Source organism: Polypterus senegalus, chromosome 15, assembly GCF_016835505.1.
Source record: "Polypterus senegalus isolate Bchr_013 chromosome 15, ASM1683550v1, whole genome shotgun sequence".
Classification (NCBI taxonomy): domain Eukaryota; kingdom Metazoa; phylum Chordata; class Cladistia; order Polypteriformes; family Polypteridae; genus Polypterus; species Polypterus senegalus.
Window position 1 is genome coordinate 74447752 of NC_053168.1, and position 25073 is coordinate 74472824.

At 36.5% G+C, this 25073-nt stretch overlaps 1 protein-coding gene across 8 annotated transcripts in view; it reads left to right on the forward strand.

The window, feature by feature from the left end:
* LOC120515645 (ankyrin repeat and IBR domain-containing protein 1-like) overlaps positions 1 to 25073 on the forward strand; it is a 445503-nt gene that overhangs the window by 49949 nt on the left and 370481 nt on the right. For 2 of the 8 annotated variants that reach the window (XM_039736854.1, XM_039736853.1), the window contains exon 2: positions 13288 to 13428. The exons of the other annotated variants lie outside the window; for them this stretch is intronic. The gene's annotated coding sequence lies outside the window, so the exon portion shown is untranslated. The remainder of the gene's footprint in view (positions 1 to 13287; positions 13429 to 25073) is intronic. 8 annotated transcript variants of the gene reach the window in all.

Here is a 25073-nt window from a genome sequence, read left to right on the forward strand (position 1 = left end):
GTGTGGCACTAATCTTTAACATTTGGTTAGTGATGTATCTCTCATTTTTCTGTTACAATTTATGGCTGTATTAAGTAATACACTATTCCAGTGTCTTTGTGTTTATTCTTAGCATTTATCAGGTCACTTCTTTGACCTAAAGTATACATTTAGTCTTATTCCAGGTTTAATTATCTGATGTTCACACATTGCCATTTCCTACATTCTAAACCCCAGTGCAAGCCACCATCATAAATTTCCTTCTTTCTGTCTTTGTAAATCCTGTACCTCTAACTGTAGTATATTCATCCTCACTGATAATTCAGGTATTTCTTACTCATTTATTCTGTTGTGTTTCTTTGAACGCATAGTAACCATTTAGTGTATCTTTTGAATTTTATCATAGTACCACCTTCACAAATTCATGTTCAGTGACTATCTTAAAGTAATTAGTATGATATGAGTGGGAATACAATTTTATATCAAGAATAAAGATCCAAGAATATTATAATGACATTTCACCCGATGGGGAACAATGTGAAAATTGTATTTGTTCATTATTATAATACTTTATATCTTAGTTTAGCTTAATTCTATTTAGTTTCAAATATGTAATTGAGGTTTAAATAGCAGTAGTAAGCGACTAAGAAAACAATAATTAACAGTTATTTAATATATTAAATAGTCAAAAGAAAACCATCATAATGACAGTAATAACAGAAGAAAAATCCCTCCGAACCATCCCACCCCGTCCATCCATAAATGTTGCCCTCTTTATTTGATATGAGTAACAATATAATTTTAAGTATAAAACTCCAAGATTATCATAATGCTATTTGACCCTTTGTGGAATAATGTGAAATTTGTATTTGTTCCTTATTATATTACTTTATGTCGTACTTTATTTAAATTCCATTTATTAGTTTATTTATTTTCAAAATATGTTGGGATTTAAATAGCAATAGCAAGCAATCAATAAAACAATAATCAACAGCTATTTCATGAAATAAATAGTCAAAAGAAAACAATCATAATGGCAGCAATAACAAAAAAATCCCTCTACCCCATCCACTCACAAAAGCTGTCCTATTGAAAAAGGTTGATTAAAAAAAAAAAAAACTGCCTGAGCAAAACCCAGTAGTGAAACACAGCCTTGACATCAGGCATTGTTGACATAAAATTTAGGTAGAAAGAATAATAGTGTGATGGCAACCAGAAGCCATCTTGGTTCTGCAGATTTTGTTGCAATGCATGCCATTCTCTATTATATGCAGCAGATGACTCATTGGTCACTGCTGTAGAGAGTTCCAGTAGAATAAGATTGAATAATTAACCTTGGTAAGACGCAAAGTAGATAGAACCATCAGATTTCTAGTGAGAATTTAGGAAAACCGTTGCCGCTATCATGCCTAAACAAAACGGCATCTGCTGGATAGAAGTGTGGGAGGGAGACAAAGCGATCCAATAAGAGAAAAATATGAGAAAGTAAAAAGTTAGATTATATAAACTTTATTAATCCCATGGGGAAATTCACATGCATACAGCAGGAGGAACATAAAAATAAGAATACGGTCTTACATGACAAATAATACTGCCTATCAATCAATCTATTGATAAATACATAAAAATAAATAAATGCGCATTGTGCAGATATTTCAAAATAGTGATATTAGTGTAAAAGATATAATAATAAAAAAATTATATATATATATATATAATAAAAATTATATATATATAATTTTTTTAAATTATTTTGTATTAAGCTATCAGCCTAATCATATAGTGTTAGAATGTTAATTCTGCGTGAAACAATCTAATTTTTTAAGATCCTGTAATTTTTCCTACCATAAAAATAATGTTTAAATTCATGTAAGAGTATTATGTATGAGTTAGTGACATTGTGTTATGAGGCTTGATGATTGCTTTCCTAGATGCTGATAGAAGATCGGAAACATTTGTCCTCATTTCTTTTTTTTTAATTCAGTTGAATTCAATTTATTCTTGTACTAGTCCATCATCAAAAGCAACATCCATGAAAACGATGGGCAAAAAAATAAATTCAAAAATGTAATTTGTGAGTTTTTATTTGAGACGCCACCCTGCTTTAGCATTGTCCTAGAGTGTCTGCACGGTACTCTATGAGTGGCAATTCCTTTGACTTTTAATTTGCCCTTCAGCTACAGTGTTTCTGTGAAATAAGAAATGCAGGCATTCACAGATGTATCCATGAAGCTGTAACAAAGTTAATTATAAATGTTGAAAGTGCTGTTCATTCAGTACAGGTTCAGATACTTACACGTATGATAAAAGTAAAGTAGAATTAAACTGGTGAAATATGAGCCAAGAAAATAAAAACATGTTGAAATGAACACATTATTCTTCTTATTTAGCCTCACAAGTACTATATACATATTATATGATAAATATAAAAGTAAAAAAAAAATCAACATAATACGTGACCTTTTGTACCAGGAAAGACATTCTTTTTCCGAAAAGAGTTTCTACTGTTACAATTTGGCTAAGTATTACATTGGAATGTATGTCTTTAGACCACTTAATGTGCCTTTTGTACTCAAAACGCCTTTTTGATTTGCATTTGCTTTGACCTCTCAGCTGTACTAGGAAAAGTTTTTTTATTTAAGTCAGGGACTGAAATGTTCTAATCATGCTATGTATGATTTCATTTCTATAACTTTCCCTATGCTGTCTGAATTAATTTTGATCTGACTTTTTGTTCTCCCAGTGTTTACTTTGTCTCCTTCCATTTTGAATTTATTCGGCAGTTGACAATTGAGGGGAGAAAATGAAAACATCAGTCACTAGCACCCTTGAAGAAAGTACCTCAGGGGAGCTGATGATCACTGGGCTGATGTTGAGTTGACCTAGGCCAATAGGCATCAATTTCCCTCCTGTACATTTGTATAGTTTAATATACACAATGTAATGTCCAAAAGTGAACAAAAATTAAATGATCTTGTCCTGTGTTGCTTCATTGCATTCTAAAATGACTGATCACTCTTGTGTCTCTGTCTTGGACAGAAGCAGTAGCTTAACTAAGTAGCAGTGCCCCACATTCATCAGTAGGATATGAAGAAGACAAATAGAGTTGAAGAAACATTTATTCATAGTGTATTGAGTTAGACTGAAGCATAATGTCCTGTGGTCCGTTGTTAGGTTATTTGTATAAGAAACTTCATCAGTTGCCTATGTTGCAAAGTAGAGTGTGCAAATAATCAGTACTTGATAAATCCATTTTGTATAGTCTGAAATTTTCAAATTGACAAACACTTCTTAAGCCCTATTTGGATGGGATTCATTTTACGCCAAGAGGTGGGGTAAAGTAATTATTACCAGACCTCTGTAATTTTAATTCAATCCGAGTCGCTCAAATGACAGAATTCTACTGATGTGATTTGCACAGGATTAGTTTAACCTGGGGTTATTTTTTATGGAGTTTTTAAGATGGTAAAAGACTGCATAATCTTTGCTTATACATGAACATACACTTTGTTTAAGGTTACTGACATATGTGATTTGGATGGGGCTAAAATTACAGAGGTCTGCTGATAATGATTAGTCTACCCCACCTTCTGGTGTAAGACTAATCCCATCCGAATATGACTTTGTCTTGCACATTAAACACTCCAATATATAGTCTATAAGAAAGCCAGATGGTGTGTGCCAATGTGGAACTTTTTGTTATGATTTCACAAGCTTCAAATTTTTTTTTCTTTCTGTTCTAATTATTTTTTAGTAAATATGGATTTTCTCTGATTACTGGATAGTGGAGAATCCAAATTTATCATTAGTTTTCTGGAAAATGGCCTCTAGAATTATGTTACTTTTCGTTTTTTTTGTATTTACCAAAATACAATTTATTCTGTGGGTATTGTCATTTTGGTTAACCTTTACCATGTAGCAATGTACTCTTCCTAGGGGGAATGGTACTGAAGGTAATGTTATGTCATCAGTGCAACCTTATAAAGGTTGGCTTTATGGACAACAGGTTGTCCAAGATTGCGAATAATTTCTTTCAGATTTTGGTGCATCATACAGACAGTGTTTTAACCTTTAAAAATTATTTTTTTGAATATTATTTTTGGTGAACCGATAAAATTTGCTGTGATTTTGACCCTTATTTGCTGTTTGACTATCATCTATCTCCTTATCTATTTGCCTTCCTGTTATGGCCTACTGTTATTTTATCTCTAAGTAGACTAGTTTTAATTTGTTACTCCAAGCGGACCTGAGTTCATTTAGCAGTGTGAATATTGAGATTTCAATGTCACTTTGCTGTGATATGGTGACTGTCAATTTCAGAATTACTGAATTGGCTTTCCAGCCTAATTTGCTAATTTAACATTTTAGTTAATATTAGCCAACCTGTTAAGTAACTAGATTAATACATTAATAAACCATCATCAGAGAGATTAGTGATCATTCACTATGAAGAGCAGTTGTTTGGTGCTGGAAAGCCATGTGTTTTTTTTTTTTTTTGTAGGCGCCCTTAACAGAATCAACAGCAACACTAGCAGAATTGTGAGGAAAAGGTTTGCAGACCTTTGAATGACTTTAATGTATAAATACAAATTTCTGCTTAAAGTCAATTTGTTCAATGTTTTTCACTGGTTTGTAGACTTTGTTAATTGCACAGAGGAAACTGTCTTTTCACATGAACTTTGGGGGTCAGAACACAGGATCAGAGATTTGTACAGCACCCCTGGAGAGATCAACATGTTTTATACTTTTCGCTATTGTATTGGTGCTGTTGTCCTTCGTATTTGCAGGAGTGTTCTCAGGTGCTGATCATTTAATGAGGCAGTCTGTTTTAAAAATAAGAGAATTTATGTAGTTGGCACCCAAAGGTAGTAAAGGAAAAACCTCTTTTTTTTTTTCTGTTTGGCTCCATGTCTTTTGCACCTGTTTCACTTTTAGTGTTTGTGATGAATGCAAGTATAATAACCTAAAAGAATAAAATGCCAAACAAAAAATCCTCAAACAATCCTTTAACCCTCTTTCAAATCTACTTGCTGTACTCAGAGTTGCAGGAAGCTAGTGCCTATGCTATCAGTATGTGGCACAATGTGGAAGCCAAGGTGGGCATCAGACCATCACAAGATCCTGTCTTACACATCCACACTCACATATACTGGGCCATTTTAGTACTGACAGCTAACCTATCATGTATGTCTTGGGGATGTCGGAGGAAAACCAATGCTGATACTAGGAAAAGGGCATCCTTTTGGAAACAATAATCTCAAGGAAAAGAAAAATTGACTCCAAGTGCAGGATATTCAAAGAACAGTGGACATACGATTACTTTTTCATGCAGTGCAAGGAGAGAGCTGTTTATCTGGTGTGCCAGGAGTCAGTGGCTGTGTTCAAGGAATACAGTTTGCGTCAACACTATGAAACTTGACATAAAGACAAATATAATTGTTTGGTCGGACAAGTGATAAAAGACAAAATATTAAAACTGAAAAATGGATTGACAACTCATCAAAATGCTTTTGTGAAGCAGAAGCAGCTAAATATTTCATCACTGCAAGGAAGTTTTCAAATTGCCAAGCTAATAGCGTGCACTGGCAGACCATTCATAGAAGAAGAATTTGTTAAAGAATGCCTTCTGAATGCTAATTTATTTAGTACAGTGAGTCTTTCAGGACCTACAATTACACGAAGGATTGAAGAAATGGAGGACAATTTGCACCAGCTTTTGCAAAAGTCTTCAAAAAAAGTAGCTATTTTTCATTGGCACTCGATGAAAGCAATGATGTTCTCGATTCTGCACAACTTCTAATTTTCACTTTGGGACAAATGATCATTTCGAAGTCACAGAGGAGCTTGCTGCACTGCAAAGCATCAAAGGAACAACAACAGGAGAGGATATCTATGGAAAGGTTTGCCAGACTGAATGATTTGGAGCTGGACTGGGCTAAACTAGCCAGTGTGACAACTGATGGTGCTTCTAGCATGGTGGGGTCTACGAAAAGAGTGTTTGCACGCATTAACCAAGAGATGGACAAACACAACCATTCACGTCCAATAGCTATACACTGCCTCATCCACCAACAAGCTATATGTTGTAAATCACTGAAGTGGGACTTTGTCATGAAAGTTGTGGTGTCCTGTGTTAACTTAATTAGGGCTCATGCACTAAACCACAGACAGTTTCAGGAATTTCACTGGATTCACTGGAAATGTTGCAAAGGGAGTTTCAAAATTGATTTAAAGAGCTTCATCTCCATGAACAGGACATACAGCTTTTCCGGAACCTGTTTTCTATTGACGTTGAAATTGTTGATCTGATTTACCAAATGGAACTGCCTGAACTACAGAATTGTGACTCTCTGAAAGACACATTGAAGTCAAGCAGCCTTACAAATTTCTATGCATCTCTCCCCTCTCGGAGACTAATCTTAATCTCAGAAACCATGCACTTAAAATGGCAACCATCTTTGGCAGCACATATGTCTGTGAACTGACTTTTTCCCAAATGAAACATCTGAAATCTCCAACCAGATCCAGATTAACTGATGCACACTTGCATCAATTGTTACGAGTGGCAGTGACAAACATTGAACCGGACATTGACTATCTCATCAGCCAAAAGCAGGCCCACACTTCTCATTGAAATACTGGAAAGTTTAAATTGGTTAAAATTGTTCTTCATTTTAAATATTGTATTGTTCATTCATGTTTTTTGCACTACAACTAAGATATGTGCAGTGTGCATGGGAATTCGTTCATGTTTTTTTTTTTTTCTTCTTCAAATTATAGTCCGGCCCCCAAACAGTCTGAGGGACCATGAACTGGCCCCCTGTTTAAAAAGTTTGAGGACCCCTGCTCTAGACAGTCAGACCAAGGTCAGGGTTTGAACGTAGAACTCGGGCTGTGACCCAGAGGACAAGTCACTAAACCTTGTGATACCTTATTTCTGTTAACTGCAGTTTCTAGAGTGTTATCAATTGACTCTAAAGTGCAAAGTATCATCTTGTTAGTCACTGCCCAGCAATTGGGCATGTAGTGAACTATAAACAAGATAATCGGGAGTAGCTGCACTTCAGGTTAACATAGTCTAGTTCCCAGCCAGCTGTTCACTGAAATGCCTCTGAGAGTTAGGAATGATCACCTGCTAGCACCATAATTGTACAAAACTTTGTACTATACATTGCAGTTGATATGGCTCTAATTGATTTTTTGCTCTAAAAAGACATAGATTGCAATGACAGCTAGAAGTTTTAGAAGTGGTATTGTAGCCCATGTGAGGTAGAGACTCTTGAAAGCCTGGGATCAACAGTCTGTTTGAGGCCCAAATGACATGGAGAGGTGATATCTTGTGCAACTAAACTGCCTCTATACAGCAAGCTACGAATTTAAAAAGGTGGGGTTTTTTTTCCATGAACTAGTTGTTTTCCTTACATAGGGGTGCGCAGAAGTAGGTTTACAGTTGTAAATACACAAAACACAGGGTTTATTCTTGTATTATTTATTAATTACTGTATTATTTATTTATTTGTATTATTTATATTATTTGTCTTCTGCTTATTATTATTAAAGTGTGCTTGAGTGTAGCAATCATAACTTGCATGTCTTTTTCTATATGAACTGTAAACCTACTTTTGTCCAGTTGATTGCATTGTATTTCCTAGTCTCTTTAAGATTCACCCATATCCCCCCTATATTTATCTATTGAGGTCATTTCTATTTTGGTTTTCTGTTTGTATTCTCCATTTTTTTAAATCTTTTTTGTTAGCATTTTGTTTTTAGGGAAAAGCATTAGGAAAAGCAAAACATTTTAATACAAACAAGCAAAAACCTAATTTTTAATGAATTTCGAGCCTTCATGCAATTTTTAAAATATTTTTTAGTTATCTCTTGCAGTCAGGAGGGTTTGACAGACAAGACTTTGCTCTTCAAAACAAAAGTAGGCACTGGGCTGCACTCACTTTTATATGGTGGATCACACAAGCTAGTTAGTATGTAGCATGCAGATAAGCAATGTAATAGAACTTATATTTGTATTTGCAGAATTCAGACTTCTGGAATAAAGAATCTTAATTTAGTGTTGTGATAAGAGGTCTGCAGCGAAGCATGGTTTTAAATAAATAATTCGGCCCTGTGTCGATTTTCATAAAGATTTTGACACAGTTGATCGAGCTGCCCTGTGGGGCATTCTGAGACTTCATGGGATCCCCACAAAGTTGCTAGATATCATGGCTGGCCTGTATACTGGTACTGTGAGTTTTGTGCAGAGTGGAGGCAGAACCTCTACGTTCTTCCCAGTTGATTCAGGCATTGTCAGGGACGTGTTCTTGCTTCTACTCTGTTTAGTAGTTGCATGGACTGGGCGTTGGGCAGGGCCATGCGGTCCAGCAGCTGTGAGGCATCTGTTGGTGAAGAGAGATTCATTGAACTTGACTTTGCCCGTGATTCTGTGATGTTTGATGAGTCAATGGAGGCTCTGATCGTTTGGGAAGTATTTTCTGCAAATATGAAAATGAAAATTATGAAATGAAAATGCAATCTCTCTTTTGCAATTTCATTTTCAAAGTCTGCATGCAAAAATGAAAAGTCTGAATGCAAAAGTGCTGTGTGATAAAAAAAACAAGCCCTGACACAGCAATGAAGGTTTGGGTCAGCCTCCTGTATAATTGGAAGTGGCTGCAAATGCAAAAGATGAGAAAAATGGTCTTTACAGACAAGAGTCCGAAACAGAAATGAACAGGTTAGGAAACATGGTGGATATATAGTTGAAAAACAGGAAGAAGAGGGATTTTGGGACCAGAAATGGAAATGAGGTCATCAGGCTGCGACTTCTTGGGATATGGAAATGATGTCATTAGGAAGTGACATCTTCTGGGACAGAACCGGAAGTGACGTCATGGGAGTCAGTCGGAATTTCCTGCATTTGGTCTGCAGGGAGGCAAGAAAAAGGATTAATGCACTCTGACACCCTCTGGTCTGACCAGGAAGTACCTTCTTTTGAGCCATTTAGCTGCCTCCCATGCACATCTGTGCGACAGCTGCAAAAATGAAAATGAAAATTAAATAACCCCATTTGCATCCTGTTTCTACTTCACTATAAATTAATGTAAACTATGATGTAATAAAGGCTAATTTCTGTCATGTTAAATGTTGTAATTAAATTGCACATTACTTCAGAACTATAGTTATACATGGTCTTCAGATTTTGTGAGACAGTTTAGCTCTAAAGTTTGCAATATAGGAATGAAAAGATCAAAATCATGTGAATTAAACACAGTCAAAGTGAGAAGTATTACATCGGTCAAACTGGATCTCCAGCTATGAAGGACAAAAAATTGTGGGAAATCAAGGTACAAAGCCCTGCCCATTGACCCGCGCTATTTGCATGTTGAGAACTTGAACATGCAAAGTGGAAATGCTTTGTACTTTTCATTTTAGCAGCTTCACTGTGGTTCAGGCTGAAAATTAAATTGCAAATGGGGTTATTTAATTTTCATTTTAATTTTTGCGTGCAGACTTTGAAAATAAAAATTTTCATTTTTACAAAAAATACCTCCCAAACTGATCGAGGCTCTTGAGAGACTGAGCGAGGAGTCCGAGTGTCTGGGCTTGCGAGTGTCCTAGATAAAAACTAAGATCCAGGCATTTAATGACCTCTTGGGCACAGCCATCAGCAGTGTGTCTGTTTGAGAGTGTTGACCTCTTTGAGTGGTTTACTAAACTCGGCAGTGACATTCATGTCTCTGGTGACTTTTCCTATGAAATCAGTAGACGCTGAGCATAGGGGTCATGAAGTTACTGGAGAGGGGGGTGTGCGGCGCTCTTGATATCTTTGCAAAAGGACGAAGGGCCAAGTCTTTAGAGCCCTGGTGCTTCCTGTTTTGCTACTTGGTTTGTGAGACATGGACACTATCAGAGTGACCTGAGATTAAGACTGGACTAATTCAGTATTGTGTCTCTTTGGAGAATCTTTGGGTACTGCTGGTTTGACTTTGTGTCAAATGAGAGATTGCTCATGGAGTCCTGAATGAGGCACATTACCTGCATTGTGAGGGAGCGTCAGTTACAGCACTACAGCCATGTGGTGCGATTCACTGAGGGTGATCCAGCTGGCAGAATCCTCATTGTTGAGGACCCGAGTGGCTGGACCAGGCCAAGGTGGCTCCCATGTAACAACCTGGCTGCAACAGATAGATGATCATTTCCAGAGGATGGGACTTGCCTTGGGGGTTGGGGGATCCCAAGCTGTGGTGTCATGTAGTGGGTATGCCAATGCACCGCACCAGTGCATGCTCCCCAATGTGTCCCAGAGTTTGCAGGCTCAAAATGGGTGTGGATATGAGTGCAGATGTGTGTTTGTGTGCATGCACCGCTTAAGGGTTGATTGGGGTGCTTGGCTGATTGCACATTCACGTGCAAATGCAAGCGGGTCAGTCAGATTTCTCATTCACACCTCTGAGTAGGTGGATAACTGTATCTGCACCCATTCAGACAATATAAGAGGAGACTGCATGGTAGACGGAAGGGATCAAAATGGGAACAATGGAAGACTATGAATGAGCACAGAATTGTGTGCCTGAGAGGAGGCAGAGCAGTTTTTAGCCTCTTGGAAAAGTTAATGGTCAGCGCTCTAGCAGTAGATCGTCCCCACTGATTTATTCGAAGAATGAGTTTGATGGTGATGGAGTTCACCTTATGGATTTGAGCGACGAAGGGAAGAGCGATGACTCATGACTATGCTGGTGGAGGTAGCCTAGACAGGGGTCAAAAAAGAAGGACTGCAGCTGCTGGTGTCTCTGCTGGCTAAGCAAGCTCTGGGGTCAAATAAAGAATAGGAGAAAGATCAAGATCCCAATGACGGTGTTTTATTCTAATTTTAACTTTGGATTATTGGCTTTTTTACTCACAGATGATTCACTGTTTTTATGAATTATTTATTTATTGAAGATTATTTCTTGCACTGCACTATTACACACTGTTTGCTTTGGATTGGGTTTAATGAAAACACTTATCCATTTTTGCATGAACTCCTTGCTGACTGTGTGTGTTCTAATTTGCCCAGCTCATCTCGATTTATGACTATCAGCATTTCCTGGTTCAAGAGGCTCTGGGAAGCAACCAGTGAGTATGGAGCTGACCTGGACCATCACAAAGACGAGGTTTTCATTAAAAGAATGAATTAAATAAGAGCTGACCTGCAGTAGACACAAGTGGGCACTGAAACCTCCCAGAAATTCAGTGTAACCAATGCACGTAGTACCTAGTTAAACCAAAATTGAGCTTCATTCAATCTTGTGGTATGAAAAATTAAGTAAAACCCACCCTGGTAAATGGTTTTGAATGAAATAATCCAAAAATTTGTCTAAATGCATTAGCACCCGCCTATCTCTCTGACCTTTTACACCTTTGCATTCCAACTTGTCAACTTAGGTCGACTGGTTAGACGCTGTTAGTAGTGCCACAGGCTCACCTTAAACTTAAAGGAGAGCATGCATTGGAAAGAATATCTCTAAGGCTTTAGAACAACCTACCTACTTATGTTAGCTATGCTGCAACTGTGACTATTTTTAAATCCAAGTTGAATTTGTTATTTTAATATTTTTACTGTGTTATAAATGTGCTTTATAAATAAATTAAACTAAACCTAAACTAAAATGACAGAAACTTGCTTAAGAGAGTAGAGGAGTATATTCATATTCATGAAAAGGGTGGTAATTAATTGATAGATTGCTTTAAAAAATCGTATCATCAAAATAACTCGGAACTAAGCATCTTAATCCATGACCAAAATATATGCCTTATGTTGTTAAGTGTCATTTGGGGACTATCCGTTTAAAATGACTTTGCTTGATAGATAGATAGATACTTTATTAATCCCAAGGGGAAATTCACAAAGTTGACAATCAATCAACATTTATTTATATAGCACATTTTCAAACAAACAATGTAGCTCAAAGTGCTTTACAAAATAAATAGAAAAATAGAAGACACAATAAAAAATAAACATAAGTCAACATTAATTAACATAGAATAAGTAAGGTCCGATGGCCAGGGTGGACAGAAAAACAAAAAAAAACTCCAAAAGCTGGAGAAAAAAAATAAAATCTGTAGGGGTTCCAGACCACGAGACCGCCCAGTCCCCTCTGGGCAATCTACCTAACAGAAGTCAAATAAATAAATAAGACTACTTGAATAGACGAGTCTCGGCGTGTAAAAATCCATGTCCAAGTAGTAAAAAGTGTCCAGGGAACGTGTCCACATAAAAGAAAGTGGTAGGAGTGATCAGCAAAATAGAGAAAAAGGTACAAAGATAGTTATAGACGGAGCTGCTGGAGTGGCTTCCATTTGCGGCGGCTCCTGCTTGCATGTGATGTGTAATAAAATATTAAATAATTTCAATAAGATTTAGGCCTGTCTTTTTATTTTTATTTATTTCCTGCTGATCATATAGTAAAAAGTTTAATCTTTCTAAATGTTAGCAATACCTTACCTAAATTTTTTTCAGACTATCAGTGCCAAATGCAACATGAGGGGCACCAGTCATGACTGAACACCAGTATTCCCAGATGGTGCACAATCACATACTGCAGCTTGCATTTTGATCCTTTGAGCTGGTGAACGCAACTGACAATGACTACTGTATAGCAAAAAATGACACACTTTTTAGGCTATGTTGTCACATTTGGAAGCACGTCTTGACATTTTTGGAACTACTTTAAACATAGCTTAAAGATCTAAGTGACATGAAAATAATGATGTACTGAGATCTGTCATGTGTTTTGTTGCCTCTTATTTAGTCTTGTATATATTAAAATATATTTAAGACTATTGCAAATGTCTACCTAAAAACTGTTTTTTAAGGAAAGCATTTTTCCACAAGCCGATTGCTTTGAGAGTATCTTTGTGCAAGAGATATATTATACTTATCTGCTTTAGTGAAGCACTTTATTTTCTTTACATAACACATTGCACACTCACAGATAGCAGTGTCATGTGAAAAAGTGACCAGCCTTTGTGGTAGGACATGCTGGATCATCTTGGGACAGGGTACCAGTCAATTTAAGACTATTTTATAAAATAAATTGCATCTTTCTCGATTTATATAGTTAAATGCTTTCCTTGGAGAAAATATCTTGCTATCTCCCACACTTGTAATCATAGAACACCAGTCACACCCACCTTCAATTGTTAAGAGCACGTCTTCCCTTTCATATCCAATTACAGAGACCGGTAAAAGGATGAAACTTTTAGGTATCCTTTGCATGTTACTTTAGAATATTGAAGTACAGTTTTTTTTTTCTGTTTTTACCCATATTGCAGAAGTCTGGCAGAATACTCATGGGGTGTACCTTTGGCCATGGTAGTGCAAAACTCGAGGTTCATTCTGATTGACAATCCAAAAAATTCCAAAAGGAGATCTGGCCTCATGAATTGAGTGGATTACAATTTCACCATTGACAGGTTAGTTGGGTTTATTTGGGTCACAAGTTACCCAAGTCTAAGAATGATACTAATTCATATTATAAAGGAGTAGAGTTATCAGTGGCATAAGAAGCATCCTGAGATAAATGCTTGTAAACTACAAATTTACAGATTTGTCTCTCTTAACTCTGTTTGTGTTCTATATCATTGGTCATGATCATTTTTTGTGTTGAAAACAGAAATGGACAAGTGTTGCCATTACATTTTTATTTAAATTCTAAATATTGTTTGTGTAATATTCAATGGTTACTCAGTTCATTTTCTAAACTATGTAACAAATTTCAGGGCTGCAGGGATCCAAATATGTCCTGGCAGCATTGGGGGTAAAGAAGGATCACTGGGTGAATTTAAAGCCACCATTTAACTTAAAAAACATATGAGAATTCTGAAGAAATAGGCATATCTGTGGTAAAAGTGAAGTAATTGCAACGTATTCACTGTTGGCAGAAAGAACACAATATTGAGCCCTAGTCACTGAAGGCAGTAGTGTTAACCATTGTACAGCTGATATACATCTTTGTGGTCATAAAAGATCCCTGGGCATTCTTCTTTAAGAGCAGGGTGTATTCTGATGTCCAGGCTAAATTGCCCTCCATGGCCTAGTCATTCTGGCTCTCTAATCATCCGTTGTCTCTAATTTCTGTCTCTCTCAACCCTTTACCACATAATAGCTAATGTGTGATGAGCATACTGGCACAAAAAAGGCTGCCGTCGCATTATCCAGGTGGATGCTACATACAGTATATATCAATGATGGTTGAAGTGGCTCCCCACTCACTAAAACCACTTTGAGTAATGAGAAAAGCAGTATATAAATGAAAAGAATTATTATTATTTATCTTGTGGTATGCGATGTGTCAAATACAGTATATTGTTGAGGTTTTCATATAAAATTGGATTTTTACCTGGTTTATTTTTAATAAGATTTAAGAATTGCTGAATTGCCACCGTTTTGGTTTATATAAAAGTAGACTATATCCTTTTGTCTGCTCCTGTGAGGAGAAAGTCTGAGTTTCCTTTAGCAAATATCCACTGTCCTCTTACCTCATAACATGTAAAATTGCAAGTTTAGAATTCATCCATGCATCTGTCTCATTTTTTAAAACTGGATTTCACCATCACAGGATCATGAAAGACATTAAAATTACATGACTTCTCCCATAATTTCCTGTAGTTCTGCTATATCTCATGCTGCTGACAGACAATCAGACAGAGGCTGGGCATAGGGAATCCTATTCTGAGCAGCACTTCTTTGAATTCTACTGTGCCAGAGGAGTTAGACAGCAGCAGTAATGCATATAGTTGGATTTTTGCATGGAGTTTTCAGTTGCTCATGTCCAAAACCAAGGTAGAGATTGTCCAGAAAGTTTCTAGAGGTCTGTTTGGATGAAATAGAAAAGTAATCAAATAAGCACATTTCATCACTTTCTGTTTTGAAATAATGAAATTTGGTTAGTCTTCAATTTAAAACAACAAGGGATGTAATTTATGTGGATGAATGCAACATTTATATCTCTGGTGACTCTTCCTGTGAGGTCAGTAGATGGATTTAGAGAGAATTGGGGTGGGGGGGATAGGGCGTTCATGAGGTCACTGGAAAGGGGTGTGTGGTTCTCCCGATATCTTTGCAAAAGGACAAAGGTCCAAGTCTTTAGAGCCCTGCTGCTTCCTGTTTTGCAATATGGTTGTGAGACATCGACGCTATCCAGTGACTTAAGATGAAGACTGGACTCTTTTGGTACTCTTGTCTTTTTGGGTACCGCTGGTTTGACTTTGTGTCGAATTAGCGTTTGGTTATGGAGTCTCAAATGAGGCACATTATGTGCATAGTGAGGGAGTGTCAGTTATGTTACTGTGGCCAGGGTGATCCCAAGCAGCTGGACTAGGCCAAGGGGATGCCCATGTAACACCTTGCTGCAGTAGATAGATGGTCATTTATGGAGGGTGGGACTGGAGCATGCGTCTGCCTGGGGGGTTGCCAACTGGGATCCCGAGCTGTTTTGTTATTGGGTGAGTATGGCAACGTGCTGTACCAGTGCATGCTCCCCGACCTGACCTGAATGTGTGTTGCTACAATGTTTACGCATTTACACTGAGAACAAGGAGTAAATGATGTTTGCATTCTGCAGTGTTGACTTTCATGATTGATGATAATATACTTTATTAATCCCTGAGGGAAAATTGTCTTTTCTCATTACTTTTGGGGGTCAGAGTACAAATTCTTGGTGTCAAACTGACTGTGATCCAGAAGATCTAAATTCAGATCAACACTTTGAATTTTATATACTGTAGCAGCATTCGTAGAAAGGCTTCCTCCTTCCTCCAGTGCTTGGTTTTACATTTCTTCTTTTTTGCTATACAATAGTAAGAATGGCTGTCTATCTCAAATGGAAGTTAACATTTATGTTCTCTTATAAGCAAATAAGTTCACTAAGTTAAGGACACAGATGCATTAAGATTAGTAGAGTAAATAGACAATGAGAAGTACAGTACATCATCTGGAATAAGTAATAGTAGGATTTATGTCACTTTCACTAGTAAACAGGCTTATATCCTTTGAACTAAACATTCCCTAGCTTGCTATTAGCAACATTTCTTGTAGAGCAGAGTGCTTGTTCTTTTGCTTTCACTTAAAAAATTACTTAATCATTCCATTTTCTTTTTTTAATCTTCACTTTTAGGCAGTAAAGGAGTTAAACTTCAAATTTTTCCTCTTTATGTGCCTACTGTGCAAATCACTGGGGAATAAAATGTGTTTAGAAGAACGAGAAAAGCTTCTCTTTGCTGCTGGAATGTGTGATATTTGTGGGTAATTGAAACAAAGAATGCTTTGAGTTATTTGTTCTTTTTGTTCAAATGAATGTGGCCTGTTTCTGCTGTATGTCTACGTTGTTTGAAACTTTCAGGGGAATTCAGTACAAATGAAAAAATATGTTTCTCTCTCGCTTTGTTCTGGCCCTCCTATCTCATTCCAAAAAAATAAATAAAACACGACACTGCCCAAGTACCAATATTAGCTTTACATGAACAAATTTGAGAGAGAATTATTTTCTAATACTGTTTCACATAAAAATACTTAAACATTATTTACAAAGTAAGTGATGTAACATTAAGTGGAGAAAGTCTGACTTTAATCCTTGATGATGGAACTGGCTCGGAGGAATTTGTGTGAGCTGACATAGCCAGCTACTCAGTCCAACCAATCTGTGACTCACCTCTGTTGTATTTTGTCCTAAATTGGAAGGGTGGGCTTGTGTATGTGTAAGAGCTGACACATTTGGTAGAATTCATATAATGTGGTGACGAGCAATAAGGTGCATGGGTGTTTTGGACCTAACAAACAGAAGAAATACTCTTTTTCTGATGATTAATTGAGCTGCTAAGAATATGTTGACACAAGCAGTTTATATTGATAATATTTAGATTGTGACTTCTGAAAATGTAACTGCAGCATATGCAGTTTAAACATGGAAAATTTCCAGGATTAATCCATGCATGGTGTTTAATGGGCTGTCTGTCACAATCCACTCTCAACTTCTGTATATTTTTTTTTTGTTGGAGAAAGCAATTAGGGGGAGTTCCTGAAAGCATCTTAATTCCATAATGTGCCAGTGTTTTAAAATCTTTATTTTGTCTTTATTCCTTTGTTTATTCTAATTGCCAGAAAGACTGTAAAAGTAAATCTCTACAGGTACATTTTTTGTTATCATTATCTTCTGTTGTCATCTCTTATATCTGTAGGTGAGGTACTCAGAAGGAGTGTGTACTTTTCACTTACTGTACTCCTATATTTTCCCTATTTTGATTTTTATTTAGAATTTTCAAGCTGAGATCTACACTAAGCAGTCTAATTGGCCATACCTTGGATGGTCACTACAGTACTATAATTAGAAATTGATTTACCTCAATTATGAAGCCCTTTACATTCCTGAAATAGGACTTACTCTGAACTGTGTTGGCCAGACTTCACTTTGACTATTGGTTTCTTCTTCAGAATGTGGGAACAGACTGTGATTGTACAACAGTGGATATCTAATGTTTGTGCAGCCTGCTGATATGGGCTTGGGTCATTGAATTAATTTCCCAGTACTTGGTGATTGAATGGTTTCAATTTTGTTTTATGAAATATGTAATGTATCAGTTAAGATTTTTCCTTTGTTTATTATTTGTTTGTTATATATACATACATTTATGATGTATAACTGCTTGTGTCAGTAGTATTACCAGATTATTGACAGTCAGAAAAAATGGGTGACCATGCAATGCTTTGGAAATGTGAAATTGTTATTCAGTCATGTGATCTGATATACCCAACAATTTATAGTTGTACATGATCCAACTTTTTGGCATCAGTTTGAGGAAGGCTCTCTTTTGTTCCAGCGTGACTGTCACTGTGCACAAAGTCAGGTCCATAAAGAAGAACTCAAGTGGTCTGCTACAGAGCCCTTGAACAAACAAATTTAACAATTTTAGATGAATGGAAAAGCCAATTATTTGCCAGGTATTGTAATCCAGCATAAGTATGAGACCTCACAAGTGCTCTAAAGACAGAATGGTCACAAATTCCTACAGACACACTCCTGTGGTAACCTGCCTGCTAGGCATTACCAATTTAAACAAAAGTGAATTTTACATGGTAAAAAAGAAAAAGCACTTACCTGTTTTAACTGCCGAAGTGCGGGGTGAGTTTCTGCAAAGATTTTACCTTTGCCTTTGGCAGTTAAGTGTGGTGATGGGTCGGACATACCCCCAGGTCAGGTATGCTGGAGGACAGAGCACAAACCCTGTCATAAAGGCAAGTGTCTCCCTTGCCCCTGGCGTTAGCAAAGAGAAAAGTGCAGAATGTTTTAGTTTAGTTAGCATTCATGCGTTAGTTGAATAGGAGATTCCACAAGAGAAAATCCAGAGGTAAAATTACAAAGAAAAAAATAACTTACTTTCAGAGAGATCTCGGGGTGCACTAGTGCTCACGCAAGGCTGCCAGCCTATTTAATACCTGCCTTGCCTCTAGGGATTGTCTTTAGACTCAGTGGTGTAGACAGCATGGTTGGTATAGAGATTTCTCTTAGTATACCAAACAGTGACTTATCATTTATTTCTAAATATTTTCTTGTATATAAATAGATATAGATATCTTCTAGTAGTAGTAGTATTGGTGGAGGTATTTCTAAAGGTTTTTGGGTTTGCAGTGCACTTTGTTTTTCTTATATATGCACTTTTTTCTTGTAAATATTTTTGGGATTCTTTGGACTTTGCTGTAAGTAGTTTCCTCCTTTTGTTCCCCTTTAGGAAGACTACCGTTTTGTGTATATACATTTTTGTCTTTATTTTTCTTTTTTGGGACTGGCAGAATTCACTGTAAATCACTGTAAAACCACTTTTGTTTTTGGAAAATACCACCATTTTGTGTTTGTGTCTCCATGTCTGAATTCTCTCAAGTCTGATCCAAGTTGGTCCTGAACTACAAGGTGTCCACTGGGTAATTTGTTGCCAACCTTGCCACTAATATGGGGTGTCACAAGTCCAAAATATTTTGGAACGCCTTTCCAGAAGAATAAAAAATATTCAGTGTTATGACATAGGACGTCCAACAAGTTCATGGAGTTGTGATGGTTGGGTGTCCACAAACCTTCAGCTATTTACTGTAAATGACATGACATGGAGGTAAAGCCTGGCATGTAAAACTTGTTGATTGTGTGTGGCCTTTTTATTATTTTGAAAACATATAAGATTTATAGAACAGGTATAAAATATAAGTTCTTTACTGTTTTATAATTGCTGCTTAGTTAAAGGTGACGCTTAGTCAGAGTTATAAAAGTAAAATTACAGATGTTTGACTTTACTATGAGTGTTATGTTGCATATTGAAGTAATAGGCAACTTTTGTATCTTTGGCAAGCTTTGCAAATATGTAGTAATTCATACTGGGATTGACCAAATCTACACATGTTAATGTGGACAAATAAGCATTTTTCTATTTAATCCTGCAGAGTCCATGATACTGTGCATATAGAAAGGACACATTTGATTATCACAATAGTATCATTGAAATAAAAATAATGTAGTAATTAAAAAAATAAATATTTGGCAGTTTACATCAGTATGACTAATTTACTTCTAAATAACCACAACCAGTATTAACTCTAGTCAATGAAAACAATGTTAAATTCTGAATTATTGTTTAGTTGGCAGAAATGGGACTATGGGAAAATTTTTATATAATGGCTGACATTTTTTAAAATGATTATATGTTTAAACATTTCTATAATTCTTAGCAAGGTATTTATTTTGGTGTGTTACTTGTTTATGATATTCCTGCCATTTAAATTTGTGGGAATCCTTATTTTTCTGCCACACAAGTGCTTCTGAATCACCAAAATCACATCTTCGGCATATTCCATTAAAAATGTTTTTTGCACTCTACTATTGGTATTGTATACCTTTCATTAATTTTTGTGGTGTTTAAAAAGTCACAGCTTTTATTCTCATGATATTTCCTAAACAGACTACAGTAGTTGCAAAGATTATAAACTCTGTGATGATAGACAGTTTATTTGGCAAGCTCAGAAAGGCACAGTTAATGAGTGCATCACATCAGTGTACCATCTTGAAAAAGCAAATTGACTCAAATGATGCATTGACAAAGCTCTATTAGTTGGAGTGACCACAAAGGTGTGATCTGATATCCAGATATGTACTGAGGAAAAATAACTGAAGAAAAGCAAAGCCCAATTTTTGTGAGACCAAAAATAATGTTTATTGGTAAGGACATTGACCATCACAGGTGACCTTATGAGATGGAGGACTTACATAGAATGAAGTGCTTTCCTGGAATTAAACAGTAATTTAGTGTACAGTCCACATCAGGTTCTAATGAGAATATCTCATTTGGAATTTTGATAAATTAACGAAGCTGCGGCATTTATGATGCTTGCTCACCTGAAAGTATAATATGTAACATGTAAGTAGAATAATAGTAATTGTAATACATGGAAATGAAATATGGTAAGTAAAAGAATATTTCATAAGGACGGTGTGTGTAAAGCTTATTAATGCATAGACCACTGTGGTTGGTTGAATATTGTTTGAGCTTCATTGATGCTTACAGTTTTTTTAAATGTCTGTAGTATAAAAATGATATATTGTTGATGAAGAATTTTTTTTTTTTTTACATTTACATGAAATATTTCAATGACAGGACAGGAAAGAGAGTATGTTTGTAAATGGTACGTAAGATGGGGTTTGAAGTTGAATTGCTTTCTTTGGGGAGCGCAGTTATTTTATGTTTATCAGAGTAAACCTTTTTTTACCCAAAAAAAGTTGACATGTGATCGTTGCATTTAAAAAGTGCAGTCTCATTGTATAAAAAAGGTCCTAGTAGCTAAAATTTGTCTTCAGGTTAGTATTATTTTTTAATATAAGTAATTTATATTATGGAATTAACTAAAGCCACTGTTGTTCTACCCTACTTTACCAGCAAATTTTTGTCATTAACTTAATCTGAGTGAGTTAGGGGCAGTAGCTTCACGCTCCCAACACTTCCTGCCATGTAGTTTGCCATACTAGTCTGCGACTCTCCCTGAAAGAGTCAAACGGTTTTGACCTTAGTCTTAAGTCATAGGGGCTGATTTGTCTGTGTGTGTGTGTGAAAGCTGAAAACAATTGGTGCCCAGCTGGAAGTGTAATGCATACAGTGTGGGCACAAGAAAAGAACAAAAACGGGTGATTTGGACAACAGAAACAAAAGATCACAGAGTCTTTCTGATGTTGTGTATTATTTGTACCACAACAGTATTGAAAAAGGAAAAAGTATGGGCAGAAATTGTGACTGAACTCACCATACCTGGAAAGTATCTGTACAGACATCAACACTGCCAGGTTGCACATTAATTAGTTGTCAGAATACAGTGAGCTTGGGATACTTTTTGGAAGTTTGAAACTCCTGAAAGGTTAGGAGGTATTTCATCATCCCCTGCAATTGGTACTTGTGTAACCTGACATCCTCAAGGCAACTAGATCCAGAGACCATTAAGTTTAACATGATTTCTGGCTAGATGTCATGTACTGTGCCACCAGCGTAAGTAATTGTCGTCTTAGACCTTTGCATCTTAGAACTCTATAGAGAAAATTTTAAATCTAGCTTAAATATTTATTTCTTCTCTATACTGAGGTATAAAAAGTAGAAATTTTGTCTCTCAGAACTCCCCTATGTAGGGTTCCTCTGCCCTCGATGTTGTTATTGATACCAGATTTTGGACTTCAGTACTGGTACCACAGCAAATAACAGATAACCCCAGGCCAACAGCCCCCTCCCTGTCCTGCCGCACAATCGTGGGCCTCCCTGCCTTGCCGCAGTAAGCAAATCGGAAGATTTTTGGGGGTATACGATCCCAGTAATATTACGATGGGGTGCGTGATTCTTGAAAAATATCGTTTACTTCTGGCACCAAAATTAACAAAACAACGATGCTGATGCTGTACAATGTTAAAAATTTGAGTTTTTCTTTACTTTGTATGTGCCAGTATTCTGTGCAGCTCTAGTCTTAAGTTATAAGGTGAGAGCAAGAGATGGTGGCTACATGAAAAAAAGCAATGCAAACAAATGACAATGGAGAAGAAAAGTTTTGCCTGGCAATTGGTAGGACCAGGTTGTGGTACTGACCATGTTGAAGGTTGGTGTTTGGTGACATTGATAATTTGGGAGATGGGTTTCCTGGAGGGGAATTGTTGGTCTGTAATATGGTCCAGTGTCTGATTTTTGACTATTGCATTCCTTCATTTTCACTGTTTACTATAAGAGTACGATAGTGACTTTATTCTACTATAGTGGTCTCCTCCATCACAAGTTCTCACATTGATTGAGCATCTTGGGAGTGATGTGGAAGGATCTGCTTAAAGCAGCACTCTATCACCACTGAGTTGCCTAAAATCTTATGATCTAAGTAGGCTGGTGTTTCTGTGAAAGGTTCCTAGTGTCTTCATAAATTCAGACTTTTCTGACAATTAAAGTGGAATTAATTTCTTTTAGGTAGGCATACTTATTGATAGCATATATATAAACCAGCATGCTGTATCTCTATATTCATAAAGCATAATCTGTTTGTTTGTTCTTTATGCACAGCTTTATTTTTCAAATAAAGACAGACTTGTAATTTGGCACAGAGGAGTTTCACTCCATAAGTCAGGGTTTTGACAGACAACTTTCTGTCTTGCTTCTCATCAGGGGAAGGTAGTTTGACAAAGTAGCCATAAATGAGTATATCATGTTTTTCGACATAATTACTGTATGTTTTGCTTCTCCCTCTCGGGGTTGGAGCAAATGCTGATAAACTCACAGTTGTGACAGACCTACAGTTTCAAAATAGCAAGTGGTATGAAATACTAAAGTGTGATATATTGAAGAGAAAAAGCATCATTCTAGTTGTGATGATGCTGAGATGATTACCACACTGGCTTTTCAACCAAGAAGTGGGGCCATATTGTCATTTGGAGAATTTATTACAGTTTGGAGTTTTTTGTTCTTTGATTGAAAATCAAGAATACTATATACAAATCATCTTTCCAATACGAACAATGGTTATCATCTAATTGCAAAAAGTTTCAGGGTAATAAAGTTTGGTAACATATCATTTGTACTTACTTTTTATCTTTCCACTTTAACACCAAACCCATATTAGTTAAGTCAGCTAAGTGCTTAAAATAGGAAAAGATTAACTGTAAAAGTACATAATAATTTTCAAAGTAAATTAGAGAAATGTCTTAACTATTCAAAATTTACAAGACAACTTGAGTTGCTGGAAAAAAATCAAATTGAGTTACTTCAGGTTTGAATTGAAATTGTTTTGCAACACCTTAAAAGGCCTTAAATCTTATGCCAGACGTTTGGAAGCAGGATAATGTCATAGTAAGCGAATACTAAGGTGAATGACAACATTTTAAATAAGTTTGAAAAAGCTTCTGGGATAACAAAATGGAAAGGTGTATATGGTTCTGATGGTGTTGTTTACACATGCCAAGGTTTTATTTTAATTCAATTTCAAGAAGGTTCTGTGTATGACATGTGAAATGACTGAATAGTGTGTAGTACAAAGGGTAATTTCATCATATATCGTTCTTTGTCACAAGTGCCATTATTCATTTATAATGATTACACTTACTCAAGGGTATGCGTTAGTGTACCTAGTATGATGCTGTCTGCTAGTTGGACCAGCTTGTTGGTAATATTTTTACTGTGTGCCATAGGCCGTATCACAGAGTTGAATTTTGTGTTAGAAAAATAAATGTGTTAGCTTTTTTTTTTTTATAATTAGTTATACATAGGTACACTTACGTATATGTGGGGTAGGTTCAAAGAGGCTTCAGTTGTTGCAGCGTTATTGGGGTTTGCCATGAGAAGAAGTGTTGCCCATTTGGTCTTTCGACCACTTGCATGCCAAAGCCCGTCATCACTTTGTGCCTGCTGTTTAAGACTGCATGTGGTCATGGAAGCATTCCTGGCAGAAAGCACGCATGTAAGCTGGTTATGACAAAGAGAGGAGCTAAGGCCAGGTTTATACTTCAAGCAATACGACGCATGCTCCAGTGGATGCTACTGTTACGCAAGAGTTGTACTGTTTATACTTGCGTGTGTACTTTATGTAAATCTGGAAGAATCCACCAAGTGGCAGTGTGAGATAATATCACGGTGAGAACAGGTTCGACTTCATTGTGTTGTGAATTGCCTGAAACACCCATTAATTTCCGATGACACCTTGCCGCAATATCTCTAAAAAGGATGTTTAATGATTAAATCCATCAATCCAGGGAAGTGCCCATTCCAGCTAGCATTGGGCACGAGGCAGAAACAATCCCTGGACGAAGCATCAGCTCATTGCAAGGAGAATACAAGCAGACACACACCTGCGTCCATTTAGTGTCACCAAATCTGCATATCTCGGAAAGGAAACTGGAGCACACAGTAGAAACCCAGCAGGAAAACGTGTAAATGTGACTCCCTGCGAGACTGCAGTGCTACCGCTCTGCCACCATGTCACCCCCCCATGTGTGTAATTATTAATAGTTTCCATTATTTAAACGAAATTTAACGATTTATCTGTAAAATATAACATGCATACATTAATGCATTTCATCATGAAAGTGATATTAAGTATAAATCTAATTATTCTAAATGTGCAGAGAGTTGGAATGTCATACATTTAATGTGTTCTGTGTGGTACTCTATTGCTGCTTGCTGCTGCTGTCAGGTTCGTAGCGATTAACAACTGGGTCGGTTTTAATATGATGTTTACGACGGTCTACTTTAATGATAAAGTAAACTACGAGGTTAAAGTGGAAATTTCGAGATTAAAGCCGAAATTTCCACTTTAATCACAAAATACACATTTTGACCATGTCCTTAATTTTTTTTTTCTGTTGGTCAAATACAGCGTTGTACATTATGTTGCTGTTGTGAAGTTGCAAAAAAAAAAAGACGGCACAGAAGATGGTATGTGAGACTTTTAGAATGTATTGTGTCATTACAATGGGAAATATGTGATGCTTGAATATAAAAGCACCACGAATGCATTTGTATGTCGGCATTTTGCTTCACCACATTGAACCGTTCATCAAACACCGAAGCAGAGG